The sequence below is a fragment of the Dendrobates tinctorius genome, unplaced genomic scaffold, assembly GCF_039654945.1.
Source record: "Dendrobates tinctorius isolate UK_male_01 unplaced genomic scaffold, ASM3965494v1 ptg000019l, whole genome shotgun sequence".
NCBI lineage: Eukaryota > Metazoa > Chordata > Amphibia > Anura > Dendrobatidae > Dendrobates > Dendrobates tinctorius.
The window spans coordinates 28,387,367-28,411,901 of record NW_027361687.1 but is presented as its reverse complement, the minus strand read 5'-3'; the positions used below and the strand labels follow the sequence as shown (position 1 = coordinate 28,411,901).

The 24,535-nt window shown below is 43.5% G+C and overlaps 1 protein-coding gene across 4 annotated transcripts in view; it reads left to right on the top strand.

Moving 5' to 3' along the window:
- The first annotated feature begins 1,741 nt into the window (after window positions 1-1,741).
- Window positions 1,742-24,535, top strand: part of TMEM121 (transmembrane protein 121) — a 335,114-nt gene continuing 312,320 nt past the window's right edge. For 2 of the 4 annotated variants that reach the window (XM_073566789.1, XM_073566790.1), the window contains exon 1: window positions 1,819-2,276. The gene's annotated coding sequence lies outside the window, so the exon portion shown is untranslated. Of the gene's footprint in view, window positions 2,277-9,518; window positions 16,264-24,535 lie in introns of those variants that run through there. The other 2 variants (XR_012230592.1, XR_012230591.1) reach the window with 2 other exon arrangements.

Genomic DNA, 24,535 nt, shown 5'->3' with positions numbered 1-24,535 from the left:
CATACATTGCACATATCACGGGGGCTGCATTACGGCTAGCTAACAGATGCATTGCAAAAACACACAACCTTATTAAACCCTCACCAGAATCCACTTGACAGAAGCAGTGATTTGCAAGGAGCAGGAAACGTGTGTGTACCTCAGAGATCCGGGGAGAAAATGGCTACAACTTCCCTTGCCCGCAAAAGCTGAAGAGGCGGTTCTAAACAGAACTACTATTAAAGGGAAAAGCTTCTAAATCCATGAACAGGAAAAGGACAACTATGACATCTAATGGCCATAGATGGAACAGCACTCATGAAACTGCTGCACTTAAATGGGCTGAACAAGGTGGTTAAGGGTATGTGCACACATAGTTTTTTGTCTCTGCGGTTTTGTAGAGAAAACTGCAGGAAATCCGCAGGACAAAGTGCTGCGGTTTTTCTGCGGTTTATCTGCGTTTTTTCTGCGGTTTTGCCCTGCGGTTTTACACCTCATAATGGATGAGGTGTAAAACTGCAGAGTTTCTGCACCAAACAATTGACATGCTGCGTTTTGAAAACCGCAGCAAAACCGTGTGGAAAAAAACGCAGCCTGTGCACAGCTTTTTTTTATTTCCATAGGAAATAAAGGTACTGTACAACGCAGCAGAATCTGCTGCGTTTCTGCAGAGCCAAAAATGCTGCGGAAACGCAGCAGAAACCGCAAAGTGTGCACATACCCTGAGATAGGAAAATAAAGACCAGCGGGAAACAAGCTATTATCAGAATGGGATCACTGATGGCATTACTATTTTGTTTTATAATTTTTTATCCCTTTTGATTAATTTTTAAAGAATCTAATTTCTGAGCATTATCACACACCCTGTAATATTTAGTTACTTCCTATAGATTTGTTCTCTAATAACCACCTGTAGAATGACTAGCAGCTTAACTGGCAGAGTACATTGGGGCACTTGCAGGAAATTTTGTCTATTTTCCTAAATGATAGCGCGCCATTAAAGGTCCCGTTACATTTGGCAATGCACCAGCGATCCCGACAACGATACGACCCGGTCAGGATCGCTGGTGCCTCGCTAAATGGTCGCTAGTGAGCTGCCAAACAGGCAGATCTCACCAGCAACGTAACAGCGGTCGGCGGTCGTTACTTACCTGTCAGACGGCAGCTCTGGCGACGACTTCCTCCCGCGTCCATGGAGTTGCTCGTCGGCGCCAGCAGGAAGCCGACATAGAGAAATGGACCAGGATGATCTCGCGTGATCAGCGATATCCAGCAGGGAGCCGGGTCGGAGGTGTCACATGTAGCGAGATCGCTACCGATATCGCTGTTGCGTCACAAAATTGGTGACGCTTTAGCGATATCGCTAGCAATCTCTCTATGTGTGAAGGGGCCTTAAGTCCACAGCGCTTTACAGACATCATCATCTCTACCCCCACTGGGGCTCACAATCTACATTCCCTATCAGTATGTCTTTGGAGTGTGGTAGGAAACTGGAGAATTGGGAGGAAACCCACGCAAACACAGGGAGACTATACAACCTGCTTGAAGATGTTGTCCTTGGTGGGAAATGAACCCAGGACCCCAGCGCTGCAAAACCACAGTGCTAACCACTGATCTGCTGTGCTCCTCCTTTATAATTAGTGATAAAGGAGGAGTTTGGCTATTTCCATTATAATACGGGATTATTTATGCGATTCCCTAGTATATAGCTATGAAAGTGGTGCTTCCTTTTCTTCTTAGAATTTCTTGATTTATCCAAATACATCCTGTACCAATGACTAGGACCCCCACCCCCCAGGACACCTCCCCAAAATAGCATCCTGATCAGTGTGCATAGCACTGGATGCTGAAGCTGTGTAGATGCAGCAGTTTGCAGGAGGCATTGACATGTAATGGGTGGGAACCCTCCTCTGTATTTCTGCTTGGTACAAGTCTAGGAGAAGGAGAGAGGCTTCAGTGCTCCTTGCCTCCATCCCCCTCCCCCCTACATAACAGTATCTCCACTGTTACTGGCATTCATCCTACAAATGACTGCTTGAATGCAGTGCTGTGCTGCTGGCTCCATCCACTGAGTGCAGCCTACTGGAGGGGGGACACAGGAGCAAGCAGCAGCTTTTAACGGTGGGCGATTTACAGGGCATTGCCAAAGACCACCAGGGCCATCAAGGATACTGCTGGATTGCATAGGCATAATGGTCTTGCTGGAGATCACTGCAAACCTGATTGGATTTAATATTGATACCCAGCTGTTGCAAATGTCTTAGATGCAAGAAGGAGTGATTGGCTGTTTGCTAAAGGTAAGGCTACAAAATAGCAATGTGTATGTATATTTGTAAATATTTAACATTGGGATATTCGATACATACAATTTATTATTAATATTTATAAATAAAATTCAGAATAGAGACTTCAATACATCTGCTCAATTTTCTAGACCATTTGTGTATACATTTATTTAAACCTGTCCGACCCTGTCTGTGGCATATATATATATCTACAGCGTAGAACAGGTTTTTTTTTTTTCTTTTATGGGGAATTCATGCAAGTTGACTGGAGCCTGAATTGGCCTCAGCTTTTGTGAGCCTTTTAGTTTTTATGTGGCTTTTTTTGCTCCTATAAAGCCTGTAGAGGTGACCTGTTTAATACCGGAGATCCAAGAATTACATAAGATGCTTAGTATGTACTGTATGTAAATATATACTGTATATATATCATCCAGATCCTATTGAATATAGATATGTAGACACGTCTGATTAGCACAGGCTGACAATTATATCACGGTGAATGACCACCGGAGATGTGATGATTACGGATAGGATAAAATTAAGGATTTTAACTCTGAATTTGAAGTGGGACTGAAAAAAAAATTCAGGTGAAGGTTAGCGAGTGTTTTTTTTGTCTCCGACTTTGCCCTGGTCTTTATAGAGGGGGGGGGCTGAATGTACCATGTGCATCAGTCACATATACCCAGAAGGCCTTGTAAGTGATAAATTGATTTGCCGCAACCTCACATGACTAATACCAAAAGTCTGCGACCGATCCGTTCCGAGAGGGCAGTATTTTTAAAAAAAATTTAAAAAAATCTGCGACCCCGTGTACAAAAAAAAGGGGAAAATGTTTCTGTTTTTCCAAAATATCCATTTGCATAGATGAAACTCTCATCTGTCTGTGCAGATGTTGCTATGGACTTTCCAGGCCCTGCTGCTGCCTGTGAGGGGGCGCTCGGAAATGCATCCAAACATTGACTTCTTATCAGACATTTCCATAACTTTGACTCTCCATCGCGTCCATCTGTCAGAATCATTTTGGGGGGTGTATTGCTGAAGGCACATTATCGGGCAACATGGTCCCCTTATATTGTAGATATCCAGCTTTTTATGTTCCTGAGACATCTTCGTAGTAGAGATATTTTCGCAAAAATTTGTATCGAGCCCCATAACTTAAGTTCTGCTTTCTCTAGTGCAACTTTAGACAAGCAGGTTGTGAATCATTGGTCACAGCGGGGAGCGGAGGCGGTCTTCTTGGTTGATGCCTCACAGCAGGGGTCTTCCTGGTTGGTACCGCCATACTTACAGCAGCCCTTTGTAGTGTGTGGGTGGGTGGATTGAGGCTGCTTTGAAGGTAAATAGGAAAGAAAGCCTGACATGATACCCACTTAAGACAATAAGCGTCAAAGCAGTCCGTTACTTGCAAGACCCTTGGTTTCAGCCATTACAAGAAGGCAGTTTAAGAGTTTCTTAAAGGGATTGTCTGTAAGTTGGGTCATTAGTGATGAAATGATTGCTGACTGTTTAAAACAACTGGTCTGGGGAATACTGTTTCTCTTTATGAAGACCACCAGCTGGTATAGGGCAACCTAAAGCCCAGTCAGTGCTCCCTGGGGAAGTAGTATGCCAAAGTAGAAAGTAGGCTCTCCAGCACCACCTATTGGTGGAATATCTGACCCTGTAACAAGTCTTTCCACATTGGCTAAACATGGCCTAAAATCCAATTTCCGGAAGTTGACAACTAGTGTAAAGTGAAGCAACTGACTTGTCCCCACAATGAGGAAGAATAAATGAGACAAAATATTTATTTAGGATTTCAGCAACTGAAAATCACTTCCATAAATCGGAACTGGGCCACTTCTGGAGCAAGTGCTTGGACTTTCACAAACCCCAATATGTCAAAATATTTAGGGGTTCTAGAAATTGAGACAACCACATTCTCCACTCCCCCAAAAAAACAGTCCAGGTTTTGGACCTGCAAATACATTTGTTTTCCTCATTTATTGCAGTTCGGCACATTTGTGTCTCAGCCTTTGGTTACTTAGAATGTTTAGTTACTAGTCCGGTATAGGCCAGAAAATGGGTCAGTCTCATTTTTGGGAATTAATGGTGCCTGGCATCAAATTTATTTCCTTGATTTGTCTGTCATGTTATTAAAGGGAACCTGCCAGCAGGTTTTAGTATCCCCAACTGAAATAATATGCGTTAGGTAGCTGTAATGCAGATTAATTTCGTACCTTTTGTTTTCTCAATCCCTTTTTCCGTTCCCAAGTAATCGCTTTTACAATTTTTATGTAAATGAAGCGCAAGTGCAGCTCTGGGGCCTCTCTCTATTTTTCCCCACCTACTGTCATCCTCTGGTCACTGAATGACAAGTCACTTGTTTGACTGACCCATCTCCTCCCACCTGAGATCCCTTGCAGGTGCAGTCATTCCCTGGGGCGGCGTATGCAAAGAACCATAGTCTAGCCCACAAAACGTCATCACAACTGTTGGTTGGTAATAATATGTATATATATATTTTTTTTCTTTCTTACATTGCAAGGTATTCTTAAAGGAATTGTTCACTACTTAAACAACCCATTTTGAATCCCTGTATCCCCCCCAATAAATTAATAACACTTATATTGGGCGCTGTTCCAGCGGTGCCGGATCTGACTCTCCCAGGGATCACGTAACATTATGTCATGTGATCCCTGCTGCCAATCTGCGCTGGCTAAACTCTCCCCTCCTTCGGACAACTCAAGACATCCAGAGGAAGTGAGAGAGCAGATGCTGCTCTAAGTTCCTCCGGTTGTCAACTACATCCATGGAAGAGCAGAGTGAAGCCAGTGCTGATTGGCTGCAGTGATTACGTGACATATCAATGTGACGCAAGTCCTGGAAGATCCAGTGTCAACACCGCTGGAACAGCGTCAACACTGGAGGTGACTATAAGTGTTATTTACTGGGGGAAGCTTAGGGATCTAAAATATGTCCGATTAGTGGACAACCCCTTTAAGTTATGATAGTTTTTTCCAAAACTCCCAAAATAAATTTCCAAAACGTTTTAGAAAAAAATGAGGAATAAGCTGAGAAAGCCCTGTTTGTTGAAAATATTTTACATTTCTGATCATATTTGTCTACATAATACCACCATATAGTGCCATGCTGCAGTATATATTAATAAAATACCACCACTTTTTAGCCAAATATAATTCAGAATGCTATAATAATCTCTTACAGTCACCACATAGCAAGGCCATGTTCTTCATAATATTTATTAAGTCATAATACCGCAACTCTGTTCTCAGATAATACAACCGTACACTCCTAAAAATTACTGGATGGTTTTAATTTGTTCCTTGGGTTTCGATCTTAGATAGTGCCCCAGGAACTGGCAGTCCTGTGCAGTTGTCCTGTTTGCCTCTTCATAAAATCTGCCCTGTCATAGATTGGGACTGCCTATGGTATGTTGGTGCCCTGACTCTCATCGAACAACAGGTGAGAGGATGGAAGGATTAAGCATGTCGGATCTCAATATGGCTGATTCCTATGTCTGGCACTGCTCTACTTCCTTCTCCCAATTGACATCAGAAATGAGTGTATAGTGGTAGCATGGGAGGTATATATATATTTTCTGTAACATAAAATAATAAATCCAGAAAGTACTCACCCCCCTCCTTGGGTCCAGTGCTGCATCGGTCTCATCTTTTTGGTTACAGTGATGATTACGTCAGTACTGCAGCCAATCACTGAGCTCAGCAGCTCTTGCCATCTAGATCGGCTGAGCAGATGATCTCAGTGACTGGTTGCAGTGGTGATGTGACTGATAAGTTGGTGTAATGACAATACAAAGTCCAGAAAATAAGGGATCGGAGCAGTGGTGGAGAGCTGGCGTTGGACTTGGCATAGGGTGTGTACTGTCTGATTTTGTTATTTTACATTTACAGAAAATGTTTGAGGTCCACTTTAATTTTATTTATTTTTAAGTGGAAAACCCCTTTAAGTCAAGCCGACTGCAGCTTCTTCATAGAGTTTGTGTGTTCCCCCTATGTTTTCACGAGTTTTCTCTGGTTAACCCGGTTTCTCAAAAACACATACTGATTGTGCGCTCTAAGTGATGACAATGCATGTAAAGCGCTACAGAATATGTTGGAGCTATATAAGAAATATTTAAAACATTGAGATTATGTCAGTGTTACTGATATGTTACAAGTATATCGTGGCACAACTGTGTTGGTGCACAAAAGAAGGTTCCCACACCAGAATAGTTACCAGAAAAACTATTTGTCATAAGTGAAGAGTTTTATTTGCAGTCACATATAAACGTTTCAGCTGTAACAGTAAGCCTTCATAAGTACACAAGACTGCTCTTGTTCACTAAACTGCTGAAGGTTAAGATACAGTAGATAGCCACTGTAATAATGGGAGTGATGAGTAAGTAATGTGCCTTCCACACTGGATTACGAGGCCTAGAGACCTAAGAGAGAGGGGACGCTAGATCAGTGTCCACAGCAAATGGAAAATAGTGGAATCAATCTTCTATGAGGTCCACGTTTAGTATGGGGATGGAATGGACTCAGATGTAGCTAAGCGGCCTCAGGAACAAGTATGAATATATGGATGGCCTTGTTCATGTACATGTAATTAAATGAATAGCCGTTTTGTTGGTGGGTGGTGGCGCCGTGTGACCCGGAGAGTACGCGGAATCCACCGCTAGTTTGACAGGCCTGTTCCTGAGGCCGCTTAGCTACATCTGAGTCCATTCCATCCCCATACTAAACGTGGACCTCATAGAAGATTGATTCCACTATTTTCCATTTGCTGTGGACACTGATCTAGCGTCCCCTCTCTCTTAGGTCTCTAGGCCTCGTAATCCAGTGTGGATGGCACATTACTTACTTATCACTCCCATTATTACAGTGGCTAACTATCTTAACGTTCAGCAGTTTAGTGAACAAGAGCAGTCTTGTGAACTTATGAAGGCTTACTGTTGCAGCCGAAACGTTTATATGTGACTGCAAATAAAACTCTTCACTTATGACAAAAAGTTGAGTGGCAAAATTTTTTTTCTAGTGTTACTGATATAACCACCTGCATTTTTTACCTCTTTTAATAACTCTCACCACATGGTCTTTCTCTCCATGTATTCCCTTATTTCTCCACTGCATGCATCTGTTTTTACGTTACAATAATGTATCAACTCTCAAACGTTTGTATCTTTGTTGAGAAGTTGGTGCTTAAAGAGGACCCAAGGCTGTTCTCCCGAATCCGGCGTTGCTTTTCTTGTCATCCTGCGCCTTTCCGTTCCTGAGATACCACTCCCTCTTCTCTGTATATAAATCTAGTCATGTTAGTCAACTAGGTGTGGTACCCAGAGAGAATGACCACACCCACCTGGCTAAAGCAACTAGACTTACATACTGGGAAGATGGGGCCATATCTCGAGAATGGAGAAGAGCAAGAAAAAAATAAAAACAACGCCGGATTCAGGAGGACAGCGGCTTTTACAGCAGGTAAAAAAAAACTATATATTTATCGCAGAGACTGGCCCTTTTTAACTTAATATAATGACACGATCTCATACACCATGTCACATGCCCAATTTAAGCAGTCTGGCAATTCATATTATTAGTTATTTTTGGGTTGGAGGATGGTTGGCAGACGCTACTAGCTGCATAGCAGGGTTGCTGGGTGTTTGTAAGGGCTAGTGTATACTGACAGTGACAGTGCATACTGATTATCTATCAGCAATCTTGTTATTATGCACTTGCTGTGCTTCAGAAGCATCAGAACAGCACCGAGCCGCTGCCATGTGAAATATCTCCAACATTAACACCCTGTTAAACTGATGGAGATGAAACGGTAGCATTTCCCTTTTTTTGCCACTACTTTGCAGGAAACCATATGAGCGCTCCATTTTCAGGTGTCCTTAGCTTTCATAATATCTTTATATATATTTCATTCATTTTGTTTCTACTTAAACATTACTGATTATTGCTTTTGGCAGTGCATAAGTATATTCACAGTAAAATTCAGGGACTTAGAAGATATCCTACACGAGGAAGCCACATACAGGATCAGTGAAATGCATGAGCTTTACAATACACCCGATCCGAGAGGATACCCTGTTTTGGTTTGTGACCTACTGTATTTCATCTGTTCTCTGCTCACAATCCTTTTTTGGGGTGTTAGATACTACATTATAATTTGTATATCCGTATCTTTTTCATATTCACATCAGTTTCTCATAATCTTCTTCTGGGCATTTGCACATGTCGCTATTTTTAATTTTATTTCTTTTTTTGGAATCGATCACACTTTCGCATGAAGCCATGCTTTTTGCTGAAACAGGACTAAGTTGTGGGTTTCTGTGATTCGGTGATTGCCAATAATTCAATTTTCAGTTTTATATTTTTGCAGCAGGAACTCTAACTATCATGGGTCTTTAAAAGTCTTTTCATATGGGTCAAAGGAAACTTATGGGCCCTTTAGGCTCTGGGGTCTGGACCATATGCGAATGCAACACCCATACCCGCTATAGATACGTCCTTGCAAAGAACAGACAACAGTATTATACTGGCAAAAAAACACTTCTTACTAGAGTTGTTGTGAATGGGTTCATACGATCTGGCCTATCAGCCATGACTATAATCTGTGGCTGTCAGACGGGAGCCCTGAGAACCTCCTCCTGTCTGATGGAATCCACTGCTCTTTTGATTAGCTGGTCTGGCGTGACATGACATGTGTGTCACACCACAATGATGACGTCGCACCAGGCCAGCTAACCAAACGAGCTGTGGATGCTGTCAGGTAAGAGGCGGTTCTTTGGGCTCTGTCCATTAGCCAGAGATTACTGAGTTGGGCCAAGTCCGGCAAATCAACTCTACTTTTTATTCTTGCCAGTTTACATGAAAGATAGGCAATGTTTTAGCTCCCGAAACACTCAGAATGGGCATTTTTTGTGGCTCTATGTATCCTTTGGGATTGAACCATCACATTTGTAACGACCTTGTCTCAATCTGTATGGCGGATGCTGTTTCTTATTGTGTTGTGCGGATTGGGAATTGGACCTAGATATTTATTATTGTGGCCCATCGCATCATGATGACAGCAAACATGCCAGCAAAATGCCTGTGAGTCGGGAGATTGGATGGTTTTTGCCAGCAACAAAAAAATCATTGTTACTGGCAACACATCACCCTATGTCAATAGTTTTTATGCTGGTAATTGTTTTATTTAGAATGTTATATCTTATGTGTCTCATTATTGTAATGGTAATGTCTGTAGGTCCTATATATGGCTCTAAGAACCAGCTTACAAAAAGGCAAGGAGAGTTATCTTTCAGTCACGATATTCAACAGAGGAACAAGGCCAGTGATTAGTATGTGACAAAGAGTCGGTCCATAATTCTCAGCAAAAGATGGTGTGAGGAAGAACACAATGAGTTGGATAATACATATTGGGGATGATGAAGCTGGAGGCCATAACGACAAATACTTCCAGGCACAAACACCGTTTTACCTGCAACTGATAAGCCTTAAGTACTCTGAGTCACGAAATTTTGCACCCAGTTGGATTTTTTGCAACTTACATTAGGTACGCAAAGTATTCAGGCCCCTTTAAATTTTTCACTCTTTGTTTCCTTTGCAGCCATTTGGTAAATTCAAAAAAGTTCATTTTTTTCTCATTATTGTATACTCTGCACCCCATCTTGACTGAAAAAAAAAAGAAATCTAGACATTTTTGCAAATGTATTAAAAAAGAAAAACTGAAATATCACATGGTCATAAGTATTCAGACCCTTTTCTCAGACACTCATATTTAAGTCACATGCTGTCCATTTCCTTGTGATCCTCCTTGAGATGGTTCTACTCCTTCATTGGAGTCCAGCTGTGTTTAATTTAAACTGATAGCACTTGATTTGTAAAGCCACACACCTGTCTATATAAGACCTCACAGCTCACAGTCAGGGCCGGTTTTAGCAAAGTGAGGCCTAGGCAAAGTTTCAAATGGGGCCCCAAATGCTAACATATTGCACATCACAGAAGCATTTCGATTGTATTTACATGCGCTGAGTTCAGGCCGCTAAATGATCGACAAAATTGAAGACGTCGTTCAACACTTGTTTCCCGGCCTCTTTCCACCATCTGAGAAAGAATGATGGGGACAGAACGATAACTAATGGATCACTAAGGGTGCGTGCACACGTTGCGGTTTTTGCTGCGGATCTGCAGCGGATTTTGTCCTGCGGATCCGCAGCAGTTTCCATGCGATTTACAGTACCATGTAATCCTATGGAAAACCAAATCCGCCGTGCACATGCTGCGGAAAATTCCACGCAGATTCGCTGCGGTTTATTTTCCGCAGCATGTTACTTCTTTTTTACGGAAGCGCAGCTGCAGTGTACGTTCCGGGACATACAAATCAATCAATCTCTCTCTCATCCGCACTGCCAAACCGCACTAGAACCTGCATCAAATCCGCTGTACAAATGCTAGGAATCCGCAGGAAAAATGCATGTGTTTTACCCTGCGGTTTCTGCCAAGAGATATGGATTCTCTGCAGAAAAAGCCGCAGACTAATCCGCAACGTGTGCACACACCCTAACAGATCACCATACAGTATCATGTTATCAGCAGCACATCTGCAGTTTATACCCCATAGTCCTCCATATAATATAATCTGCCCCATAGTCCTCCATATAGTATAATACACTCCTCAGTCCTCCATATAGTATAATACACTCCTTATAGCCCTCCATATATTAAAATACACTGCTCAGTCCTCCATATAGTATAATACACTCCTCATAGTTCTCCATATAGTATAATGCACCGCCATAGTCACCCATGTACTACAAATTACTTCCCATAGCATAATGCACCCCATAGTTCTTCATATAATGTATTCCCCATAGTCCTCGATATAGTATAATGCAGCCCACATATAGTATAATGCAGCCACCCCATAGAGCATAATGCAGCCACCCCACAGAGTATAATGCAGCCCCGCCATACAATATAATGTAACCTCCATAGAATATAATATAGCCCCCCTCTTATAGTATAATGTAGCCACCCCATAGAGAATAATGCAGCTACCCCAGAGTATAATGCAGCCACTCCACAGAATATAATGTAACCCCCCATAGAATATAATGCAGCCCCACCCCCCATATAGTATAATTCAGCCCCTCCATAGAATATATGGCAACCCCCTCATAGAGTATAATGCAGCCCCTCCATAGAATACAATGTAGCCCTCCTCATATAGTATAATGCAGCCCCCATCGAATATAATAAACATAATACAGCCCCCCATAGAATATAATGTAGCCCCAAATAGAATATAATACAGCCCACCTCCCCATAGAATATAATGTAGCACTCCATATTATATAACACAGCCTCCCCCTATAGAATATAATGTAAAATGTACCCCCCATGGTATATAACACAGCCGCATAGTATATAGCCCAGCACCACATGGTATATAGCCCAGCACCACATGGTATATACCCCAGCACCACATGGTATACAGCCCAGCCCACCATAGTATATAGCCCACCATGGTATAATACAGCCCACCATGGTATACAGCCCAGCATGGTATAATACAGCCCAGTATGGTATATAACCCCCCCAGAATGGTATAATACAGCCCAGCATGGTATATAGCCCCCCTAGAATGGTATAATACAGCCCAGCATGGTATATAGCCCCCCATAATGGTATAATTCAGCCCAGCACAGTATAATACAGCCAAGCATTGAATATAGCCCCCCAAAATGGTATAATACAGCACAGCATGGTATAATACAGCCCAGCATGGTATAATACAGCCCAGCATGGTATATAGCCCCCCCAGCATGGTATAATACAGCCCAGCATGGTATAATACAGCCCAGCACGGTATAATACAGCCCAGCATAGTATATAGCCCCCCAGAATGGTATAATACAGCCCAGCATGGTATATAGCCCCCCCAGCATGGTATGATACAGCCAAGCATGGTATAGTACAGCCCAGCATGGTATATAGCCCCCCCAGCATGGTGTAATACAGCCCAGCATGGTATAATACAGCCCAGCATGGTATATAGCCCCCCCCAGAATGGTGTAATACAGCCCAGCATGGTATGATACAGCCGAGCATAGTATATAGCCCCCCCCAGCATGGTATGATACAGCCAAGCATGGTATAATACAGCCCAGCATGGTGTAATACAGCCCAGCATGGTATATAGCCCCCCAAGAATGGTGTAATACAGTCCACCATGGTATATAGCCCCCCCAGCATGGTATGATACAGCCCAGCACGGTATAATACAGCCCAGCATGGTATATAGCCCCCCCAGAATGGTGTAATTCAGCCCAGCATGGTATAATACAGCCCAGCATGGTATAATACAGCCCAGCATGGTATATAGCCCTCCCCAGCGTGGTATGATACAGCCCAGCATGGTATATAGCCCCCCGAGCATGGTATATAGTCCCCCCAGAGTGGCCCCACAGTCCAGTACTCACACTGATTTAAAAAAAAGAAACTCCTCACCTTCTCCTCGTGCCTGCACTGCTGGCTGCTCCTGTCTCCTCCAGCTCTGTCTGGCACACAGTGAGAGTGCGATGACGTAATCGCGCCCCCGCTGTGTCAGAGGCAGAGCGGGGAATGATGGGAGAGGGAGCGTCAGCTGACGCTCGCTCCTCCATCACTGCCTCCTTCAATGCGACGGCGGCCTCACAGGGGCCCCATAGCAGCTGTGTGATGTGCCGCTGACTGGGGGCCCCTGGAGGAGTGGGGGCCCTAGGCAGCTGCATGGTCTGCCTGCCCCTAACGCCGGCCCTTTTCACAGTGCATGTCACACCAAATGAGAATCATGAGGTCAAAGTAAATAAATTAAATAAAAGTTTTGCTTTTCAATAGTTCTCTTTTCCCATAAAACTAAATATCAACCTGTCCAGCGTCTCCTGCTCACATATAACACCGCCGTTCCAACGTGACCAGTTCATTTTGAGTTCCATGGCCTCCTGCACCTTAGATGTGGCTCTGCGATTTCCAAGAACCTGCCCCTCAGTAGTTTTACAATTAAGTCCCATTTGTATTGTTTCTATATCTTAATCTAATATATAAGTTTTTGTTTATTAAGGAGATTTTTGTTGTTTTTGTTATGTTGCCTAACTATATCTTAGCCTTTTCAATTTCTGTTTGCCATTCAAGCAAATAAAAATTCTGTTAAAATGCCGTAGTTGGTGGCGTAAGAAAGAATAGTGACATTTTTAGAACTGAAGTTTAATAATTCTTATTACTTTATAATAAAGTGGCACTAAACGACCACCGATAAGTAAATATTTTGGACCATGGCATATTTTATATGCCTCCAATTTAACATCAAGACTTTGTAGGGTTCAGCAGGTTCGCAGGATGCAGTGACGAGACACGAGACTGAGTGTGGTTTGTGGAATAAACTTTTATAAACTGTAGCTGCGGGGCTATATGGAGCAAACAAAAAGTGTTAACAACAACCAGTCCACGCAGGGACTCAACAAACCTAACAACACTTTTCTTATGGTGAATGCGACTAACCCGGTTTGCCCGGGTGCTATAGGCCACTTATGACCAAACTGGGGGTCCTTATCTTCTACAGTGCACTTATCTTTCCAGGGGTCTGTCAGGATCACAGGCGTGGCCGCGTAGAGGTCACTGATGTGGCTGCCTTGACGCCTCGATATTCCGGGATGAAACTGGGCTCGACAGGCCCTTGAAGAAGCGATGCCGGTGGGCGCAACAGGCCCTGGAGAAACGATAACGGTGGGGCGCAACAGGCCCTGTTGAAACAATGCTGATGGGGCGCAACAGGCCCTGAAGAAGCGATGATGGTGGGGCGCGTCAGACCCTGAAGAAACAATGACGGTGGGGCGCAACAGGCCCTGAAGAAACAAGGACGGTGGGGTGCAACAGGCCCTGAAGAAACAATGACGGTGGGGCGCAACGGGCCATGAAGAAAACGATGACGGTGGGGCGCAGCGGGCCCTGAAGAAAACGATGACGGTGGGGCGCAACAGGCCCTGAAGAAACGATGACGGTGGGGCGCAACAGGCCCTGAAGAAACGATGACGGTGGGGTGCAACAGGCCCTGAAGGAACTGCCGGTGGAGCGCAACAGGCGTCCCCTTGCGACTCTCGTCTCACAGCAGAGTCATGACGCAGTCTCTAAATATAACCGTTCACCAACCTCTGCTCAGAGTCCCTCAACAAAGCGGAAGGGGGCCTCTACGGCCGCCGGTAGCGAGGTAGCGCCCCCTGGGGCCGGTGATGACAGGGCCACAGCTGTGGGCGAAGGCAGGGGTGCAGTGTCCTGACCACTGTAATGGAATGATCTGCCGTCGCAGCGGTCACTTGAGGTAGCGGACTTGTCACCACAGGGCGGGAAACAGTGGGACTGGCTGTATGCGACCGTATGCGGGGAGCGGCCGCCGGTGAAAGTCTCTGACGTGTCACTTGTCGGTGAGTGCGTAGTTTTCCCCTTGCAGACCCCTGTCGGTCTCTCCAAAACACACCGTCCGCTCCCTCGGTCCTCTCTATCTCCCACGGCTTCCTGTCTGTTGTCTGGCTTTCTGTCAACTGACACCTGAGCGCGCCCCCTGCTCCTTTTATGCTAGCCCCACCCCCTGTTGCCCTGACACCCTTAGTCGTGTTTCTCCCTTTGTAATCCCCATGGTGTGGTTCCTTCAGGAACCCTGATGGCGGTCCCCTTGGTTCCGGCCCAATCATTATATGGGGGTCCTCCTCCCCACAACTTGAAGAGAGTTTTTTTGCTCACAAATTTTGTAATACTCAAGGAAACAAAAATATGGCATACTCTAACCCAGGGGTGGACAATTAACCTTCCCGTTGAGACACATAATAGACTGTGACTGTTGTGGAGGGCTGAACCGATGAGCTGAAATTAATTCTGCTCAACATTAAGTATGTCATGTAAGTATGCAGGAGGAGAAAGTGATCTGTGACATCCCATATTTTGAATAGTGGATGTGTTATCAGCTGTATAGCGAAATTTAATCAGTCATTTTGCAGGAGGAGGTTATCTGTGACATCACCTATTGTTAATGTTGGATCCTGTGTAATTTACTTTATATAGAGGTATTATCGGACATTGTACAGGAGGAGGAGGTGCATTTTGACATCACCTATTGTTGATGGGCCCTGTGTTATCTACAGCAGGGGTTCCCAACCGCCGGTCCGCGGCCCAGCACCGGGCCGCTGCAGTGCCCTTGCCGGTCCGCGGACACAAGGGGAGCCAGGGGCGGTCAGTGGCGTAGCGGGGGCTGGGGCGGCGCGCAGCAGTTCTTAGCGGCGGCCAGGGAGCGCGGAGCTGCAAGGACCCGTCCACTGCGTCCAGCTTCCTGCCCGCCGCCCGCGCTTCCTGTCTCTGACTGACACAGAGAGGAGCGCGGCCGCTGCTGTGTCAGAGCGAGGAAGCGCGGGCGATGCTGCGACAGGTGAGAGGAGAGAGGTGGTGTGTGTGTGTATGTATGTCTGTCTGTGTGTGTACGTGTGTGTGTGTAGCCTGGCCCTGGAGGAGATGGGTGGGTGTGTGTGTGTTGGTCTGTGTTTGTGTAGCCTGGCCCTGGAGGATATGGGTGTGTGTGTGTGTGTGTTGGTCTGTGTTTGTGTAGCCTGGCCCTGGAGGAGATGGGTGTGTGTATGTGTGTGTGTGTGTGTGTTGGTCTGTGTTTGTGTAGCCTGGCCCTGGAGGAGATGGGTGTGTGTGTGTGTGTGTGTTGGTCTGTGTTTGTGTAGCCTGGCCCTGGAGGAGATGGGGTGTGTGTGTGTGTATGTGTATGTGTGTGTGTGTGTGTGTGTGTGTGTGTGTGTTGGTCTGTGTTTGTGTAGCCTGGCCCTGGAGGAGATGGGGACATGAGGAGAAGGCCATGAGGGGAGTGATGGGGTGAAGGCAATGATGGAGAGACAGCAGTGATGGGGTGAAGGCAATGATGGAGAGACAGCAGTGATGGGGTGAAGGCAATGATGGAGAGACAGCAGTGATGGGGTGAAGGCAATGATGGAGAGACAGCAGTGATGGGGTGAAGGCAATGATGGGGAGAGGGGAGTGATGGGGTGAAGGCAATGATGGGGAGATGGCAGTGATGGGGAGAGGGGAGTGATGGGGTGAAGGCAATGATGGGGAGAGGGGAGTGATGGGGTGAAGGCAATGATGGGGAGACGGCAGTGATGGGGAGAGGGGAGTGATGGGGAGAAGGGAGTGATGGGGTGAAGGCAATGATGGGGAGAAGGGAGTGATGGGGTGAAGGCAATGATGGGGAGAAGGGGGTGATGGAGCACTCATTCAAAACCTATGGTGAGTTGAGTCACATTATAAATGTTATTAAATTATAAGTATGCACTGCTAAACTACAACAGTGTCCATAGCCCTGCCCCCTTATGGCCAAAGCCCTGCCCCTGCCACACCTCCATCCCCGCCCTGCTGGGCCATGGAAGAATGGTCTTGCTTGAAACCGGTCCCTGGTGCAAAAAAGGTTGGGGACCACTGATCTACAGTATATGAAGATGTTATCTGTTATTGTACAGGGGGAGGAGGTGATCTGTGACATAACCTACAGTGGCATGTTGGAACCCCTTGGGCAAAATTACTGTTATTGTTAACAGTTAACCAAGTTGAAGATGAAATTATCTCTAAAAGGCCTAAAGTTAAAGATGACACATTTCCTTTGCATTTTAGGCAAAATATATTGTAATTTTTTACATTTTAAAAATTACAAATTGGAAGATGGCCTGTTCCAAAAGTTTGGGCACTCTTAGAGATTTGTGTGGTCAGATAACTTTGACCAAGGTTTCAGACCTTAATTAGCCTGTTAGTGTTATGTCTTGTTCACTATCATCGTTAGGAAAGGCCAGGTGATGCAAATCTCCCAGCTTTACAAAAACACACCAACATATGAAAATGAGTGCACACATGGGTCTCATAAAATCTGACAATTTATTAAATATATTAAAAAAAGATTATTTGATTTCAAAAAGACGAACACGTAACAAAACAGTGTTCCTCACAGTGGTACCAGTTACATGTACAAAGTAAGTAATATACCAGTATAAGGTCAAATACCGAATAGGTATCCAAGTCAAAAAGCAAGTGCCATGACTAGTACTAAATAGTTTAGTGAGAAAGATGCAACAAAGTCAATACTTATAGACAAGATGGTATGTAAATGGAAGGGGGTCAAGTACATGTAGTACATGGAGTTGTGGTACATTGTTATTCTGTCCAGAGACCCCTGCACAAATATGGCCTTCATAGAAGAGTCATCAGAAGAAAACCTCTCCTGCCTCCTCACCATAAAATTCAGGGTCAGAAGTATGTAAAAGCACATTTAAACAAGCCTAATGCATTTTGGAAGCAAATCCTGTTGACCGATGAGGTTTAGAACTCCTTGGCCACAATGATCAAAGATATGTGTGGAGACAAAAAGGGCGTAAATTTCAGGAAAAGAACATGTCACCAACCATTAAGCATGTGGTGGATCAATCATGCTTTGGGATGCTGTAGCAGCCAATGGCAAGGGGAACATTTCACAGGTAGAGGGAAGAATGGATTCAATTAAATTTCAACAAATTCTTTATACAAATATAGCACCATCTGTGACAAGGCAGAAGTTGAAAAGAGGATGGCTTCTACAAATGAATAATGATGATCCTAAACACATGTCAAAATCCACAATAGACGACCTCAAAAGGCACAAGATGAAGGTTTTACAATGCAAGACGACCCAGGAATCTCACAGAATTGGAAGTTTCCCAAGGAAGAATGGATGACAATCCCTCAAGCAAGAAATTAAAGACTCTTGTCTGGCTACAAAAAGCGTTTACAAGCTGTGATACCTGTAAAAGGGGTGCTACTAGGTACTAACCATGTAGGATGCCCAAACTTATGCATCAGACCATTTTCCTTTTTGACATTTTTTAAAACGTAAAATTTGATTTTTTTTTGTCTAAAATACAAAGGAAATGTATCTCTTTAACTTTAGGCCTTTAGAGATCATTTCATCTTTAACTGTTCACAATCACAGTAATTTTGACCAGGGGTACCCAAACTTTTACTGGCCACTGTATTGTGAATGGTGGATCCTGTGTTTTCAGCTGTGTATAGAGTTATTATCCATAGTTCAGGATTAGGAGGAGGTGAGCTGTGACATCACCTATTATAAATAAAGGATCCTGTATTATATATCGAAGTTAATCCCTTCAGTGAACACGCCCTTAAAAAAAAAAAAAGAGGCAAAAACCTATGCTTTTTCATCATACTGTCAAACAAAAAGTGGAGTAAAACGCATTAAAGACAAAAGTAAATAAAAATGGTATAACTGAAAACGTCATCTTGTCCCGCAAAAAAACATTCCGCCATGCAGCTCTATCAGTGGAAAAATAAAAAAGTTATGTCTGTCAGAATAAAGTGATTAAAAAATAATTATTTTTTCTATAAAATAGCTTTTATTGCGAAAAGCGCCAAAATACAAAAAAAGATAAATGTGGTATCGCTGTAATCTTACTAGCCCAAAGAATAAAGCTGCCTTATCAGTTTTACCACACACGGAACAGTATTAAAAAAGAAAAACAATTCCTGAATTGCTGGCTTTTGTACATTCTGTGTCCCAAAAATCAGCATGGAAAGCGATAAAAAAATGTTATGTGACTTAAAATGGTACCAATAAAAACGTCAGCTCGTCCCGCAACAAAGAAGCCCTCGAATGATTCTGTCAGCAGAAGTATGGAAAAATAATAGCTATCAAAGTATGGCGCAGCAGAAACTAGTTTTTGCCATAAAAAGCTTCCTTTATTTAGTGTGTGACAGCAGCCAAACATATAAACCCTATATAAATCTGGTATCGTTGTAATCGCACAAATCCGAAAAATAAAGTCGCCTAATCACTTATACTGCATGAGGAATGGCGTTAAAAATAAATAAAAATATTTTTTCACATGCTATTGATTTGTTTATTCTGCTTCCCAAAGATTGCAGTAAAGCTCGGCTCACATTTATCTTGTTCTGTACGCTGAGTGCTTACACCGGAGTTTCCATGTAAATTTCTGAAATACGTGATTCAGAAGGAAACCCCAACAGAAGATTCCCTATAATCAGGCAAATGGAGACACTGTGGACGCTATAGGACCTGTGATCTGGTGGTGTTCGGATAAAAAAAAAAAGCGCTGTCCTACAAACTTTTGTGCATTTCTGAAAAGAAGGACACGGCTGAACAGAGGCCAGACGGTGTCCAGAGTAACTCTGCTGCCTCATTATAGTGAATAGATTTTTGGGGGGTTTCACCTGAATCATGTCACTCAGAGATCTATGGTAGATGGAAACCCTTATATAAGTGCTAAGCGTAGCGCGCCAGAAAAAATTTGATTCCAAACGTTATGTAAAATATTCCTAACAAAAGCTTCAAATCAATCCACAAAAAAAGTAAATCCCCAATCAGGACTGTCATCTGTTAACAGAAATATGGACGGCTTCAACATTACTAGTGGTACAAAGGCTCTGGAAAAGCGAAATGACCCTTGCCCCCAAAAGAAATTCAGCAAATTCTGCACTCCCAAATCCAAATGCCCCTCTCCGTTCTGGGTCCCAGAGTGCCTTAACCACATTTGGCGTACACGTGTTTGGCATATCTGTAGCTATGAGATCCCGCCTAATTTACTGGTGCGTATCTCCAGAAGCATGAGCTAGGCATAATGTACTGGTCACTACAATGGCAGTTTGCAATTTTCACTCACCAACATCCACTGCTGCTTGTCATGGTCTGTATGTGAATTCTGGTTTAGTGCTGCAGGGGTTAATACCTTTGGCCTCTCTCTGGTTCTGAGAGGGCTTTAAATAGCCTCATTTGGGCCCTGTCTGTTGTCAGTGATACTTTTGACCTCAGCTTAGTTCCTGACCCCTGAGTATCTGTGGATACTGTCTGCCTGTGTATGTTTGCTCATGTATGACCTGGTCCGTTCCTGTTTCTGATATTGCTGCCCGACTCTGTACTTGCTTTGCCTCTCTGTTATTACCTTTGCCTGTCCCTGACCTTCCATTCCATTGCTCCTGCCTGTATCACGCTGCTATCCCAGGTTTCCAGACTCTGCTTCGTGACTGACTATGTCCCTGTCTTGCCCCTCCTGTACCGTGCCATCTCCTGGCTTAGACCCGCGCCTGCCCGACTACTGTCTGGGCATCTCTAGCCCAAACGCCGGTCTCTGGAGCGCCGAGGCTTGTCTCTGCCCCCAGACACTCCTTCAGCAGTAACGTGCTTCAAGTCCTGTGTGCCTGAAGCAAGTATTTCCACCGCTGCCGCCCCGCTCCATAGGTATCTTTGAGCATAGTTTGTTTTACTCAGGACACGCGCATTGGCTCATGTCACCCATGAAGTCAAAATCATACATACACCTGTAGATAAATTCCCAAAGGTGTATAATTTTCAAAATGGGGTCACTTGAAGGGGATTCTGCTCTTCTAGCATTTAGGGGCTCTGTATATGGAAACCGCAAACTATTCTAGGAAAATCTCCGCTGCAGGAGGCAAATAGTGCCCCGTCCCTCCCAGGTCTCGCAGTGTGGCTAAGCAGTACTGTACAGCCACATATAGGGTATTTCTCCATTCAGCAGAAATTATGGGACAAGTTTTCGTGCTGTATTTACCTATTTTCCAGTGTGAAAATGTCAAATCTGGGTCTAAAACAAAACTTTGGTGGTAAAAAAGTAATTTTTTTTTTCACTGCACAATAAACTACTGTGCCCCTCCTGTGGTGTCAACATGATCACTACTCCCCTAGATTAATTCTTTGAGAGGTGTAGTTTGTGAAGTGGGGTCTCTTATGGGGGATCTGCTGTTCTGGCACTTCAGGACATGGCTCTCTCAAACCAGTCCAGCAAAATCTGAACTCCAATGTGGCTCTTCTTCTCTTCTGAGTTTTGCACTGTGCCTCAAAAGTAGTTGCTGACCACACATGGGGTATCGGTGTACTCAGAGGAAATTGCACAACAAAATTTTGTGGTCCATTTTCTCCTTATATCATTTTGAAAAAGAAAAAAATTGGGGCTATAACATTTTTGTGGGAAAAATATATATTTGTAAAATTATGTGAAGCACCTGTGGGTTCAAGGTGCTCACCACACATCTAGATAAATTCCTTGAGGGGTCTAGTTTCGAAAATGGAGTAACTGGTGGGTATTTTCCACTGTTTATTAGCATCAGGTGTTATCCAAAGGCGACATAACACACGCAGACCATTCCATCAAAGTCAAATGTCACTCCTTCCTTTCTGAGCCCTGCCGTGTGCCCAAACAGTAGTTTACTCCCACATATGGGGTATCTGCAAACTCAGGAGAAATTGCACAACAATTTTTGGTTCCATTTTGTCCTGTTACCCTTCTGAAAATAAAAAAAATGGGGCTAAAAGAACATTTTTGTGGGAAAAATTTTATTGTAGTTTTTTTTTTTAATTTTCACTACTCTATGTTATAAACGACTGTGACTCACCTGTGGGATCAAGGTGCTCACCACACATCTAGATACATTCCTTGAGGGGTATAGTTTCCAAAATGGGGTAATTTGTGGGGAGTTTCCAGTGTTTAGGCACATCAGGGACTCTCCAAATGTGACGTTGCGTCCGCTAACTTTGCATTCAAAAAGTCAACTGTCACTCCTTCCATTCCAAGCCCAGCAGTGTGCTCAAACTGTGATTTTACTTGGCGTACTCAGGAGAAATTGCACAACTAATTGTACAGTGCAATTCCTTTTGTTAGGCTGGTTTCACATTTGCGTTTTTTTGCGCTGGAAAAAAACGCATACCTGCGCATGCGTTTTTTCCCCTATATTTAACATGCGTGCGCATACCTGCGCGCTGGTAAGCGCACGTATGCGATTTTCATGCGCTGCGTTTTTTTGGGGTGTGCGTTTGTATTTCCCAGACGCAGCATGTTGCATTTTTTGGCCCTGCAAAAAAGCGCATGCGCACATATGCGCACGTTTTGCGCTAAAAATTGCCATTATAGCCTATGGATGCGCATACGTGCGCACTGGCATGCTCATGTATGCGTTTTTTTGCACATGCGTTTTTTTTTGTTAACCATGGAATTTAGGGGTTTGGGTTAGAGTTAGGGTTAGTTAAGGGGTTTAGGGTTAGGGTCAGGGTTAGGGTTGGGGTTAGGGTCAGGGTTAGGGTTAAGTATGGTTTGGTTAAGGGTTAGGGTCAGGGTTAGGGTTAAGTATGGTATGGTTAAGGGTTAGGGTCAGGGTTAGGGTTAGGGTTAAGGTTAGTTAGGGTTTGGGTTAGGGTTAAGTATGGTTTGGTTTAGGGTTAGGGTCAGGGTTAGGGTTAAGTATGGTTTGGGTTAGGGTCAGGGTTAGGGTTAGGGTTAGGGTCAGGGTTAGGGTTAGGGTTAAGGTTAGTTAGGGTTTGGGTTAGGGTTAAGTATGCTTTGGTTAAGGGTTAGGGTCAGGGTTAGGGTTAGGGTCAGGGTTAGGGTTAAGTATGGTTTGGTTAAGGGTTAGGGTCAGGGTTAGGGTTAGGGTCAGGGTTAGGGTTAGGGTCAGGGTTAGGGTTAGGGTTAGTTAGGGTTTAGGGTTTGGGTTAGGGTTAAGTATGGTTTGGTTAAGGGTTAGGGTCAGGGTTAGGGTTAGGGTTAGGGTTAGTTAGGGTTTAGGGTTTGGGTTAGGATTAAGTATGGTTTGGTTAAGGGTTAGGGTCAGGGTTAGGGTCAGGGTCAGGGTTAGGGTTAGTAAAGTCATGGTTTGGGTTAGTGTGAGGGGCCACCTAATGTTGAAAAAAATGCAAACGCGGTAAAAACGCACTAAAAACGCATACAAACGCATAAAAACGCTGCGTTTTTTTCATGCATGCTCATAAAAATGCTTGAAAAAAACGCAGCAGTTGTATGCTTTTGTATGCATTTTTTCAATGCGTTTTTTTGCGGGAAAAACGCGCTGCAAAAAAAAGCAAGTGTGAAACTAGCCTTACCCTTATAAAAATACAAAATTTGGGGCTAAAAAACATTTTTGTGGGAAAAATTTGATTTTTTTTAATTTTCACATCTCATCATTATAAACTTTTGTGAGGCACCTGGGGATTCAAAGTGCTCAGCACACACATCTAGGTAAGTTCCCTGAGAGGTCTAATTTCCAAAATGGAGTCACTTCTGAGGGTTCCGCTATTTAAAGCACATCAGGGCCTCTCCAAACACGACATGGCATCCACTAATTATTCCAGCAAATTTTACGTTCAAAAAGTCAAATGGCGCTTCTTCCCTTCCAAGCCCTGCCTTGTGCCCAAACTGTAGTGTTCCCCAACATTTGGGGTCTCGGCATGCTGAGGAGAAATGGCACAACAAATTTGGAGTACATTTTTTCCTGTTACCCTTGTGAAAATAAAACACTTTAGGGTCTAAAATAACATTTATGTGAAAAAAATGAAATGTTCATTTTTTCCTTCCACATTCTATTAATTCCTGTGAAGCACCTAACAAATTAGCAAACTTCTTGAATGTGGTTTTGAGCATCTTGAGGGACCACATCACATTCAAAGTGACTTTCAGGAGTCTATATGGTGTCACTTTTTGGTATTTTATGTCATATAGACTCCTCAAAGTCACTTTGAATGTGAGGTGGTCCCTAAAAATATTTTTGTAAATTTTGTTGGAAAAATGAGAAATCGCTGGTCAACTTTTAAACCTTATAACATTCTAACAAAAAAAATTGTTTCCAAAATTTCCATTTTATTTTCATAAATTAACACAAGTCAAATCGATGGTCAACTTTTAATCATTATAACGTCATAACTTCCTAGCAGAAAAAAATCTGTTTAAAAAATTTACAGAATGTTTGCTTTCTTGGCCTTTTTTCAGAGAATATAAATGATAACAGTGTTTTACTATTTAGTAGATAACTGTGCAGTTTGTTCTTTGGCTCAAGTTCATGACCTTGTATTTATCTGCATTAAATTTCAGATGAAAATCATCAGTCTAAGCCTCCAGCTTACCTAAATCCCCCTGTAAAATTAAATTATTCTCATTTGTTTTAATTATGTTTCAAAGCTTAGAATCATCTGCAAACTTTGAAATTCTACTCTGTATGCCCTCAACAAGGTCATTAATAAATATATTAAAATGAAGAGGGCCCAGTACTGACCCCTGTGGTACCCCACTGTTAAATGTGACCCAAATAGTGTGTGATCCATAAATATCCACCATCTATTTCCTATCACTGAGCCAGTTGTTAACCAAGTTACACATATTTTCCCCTAGTCCCATT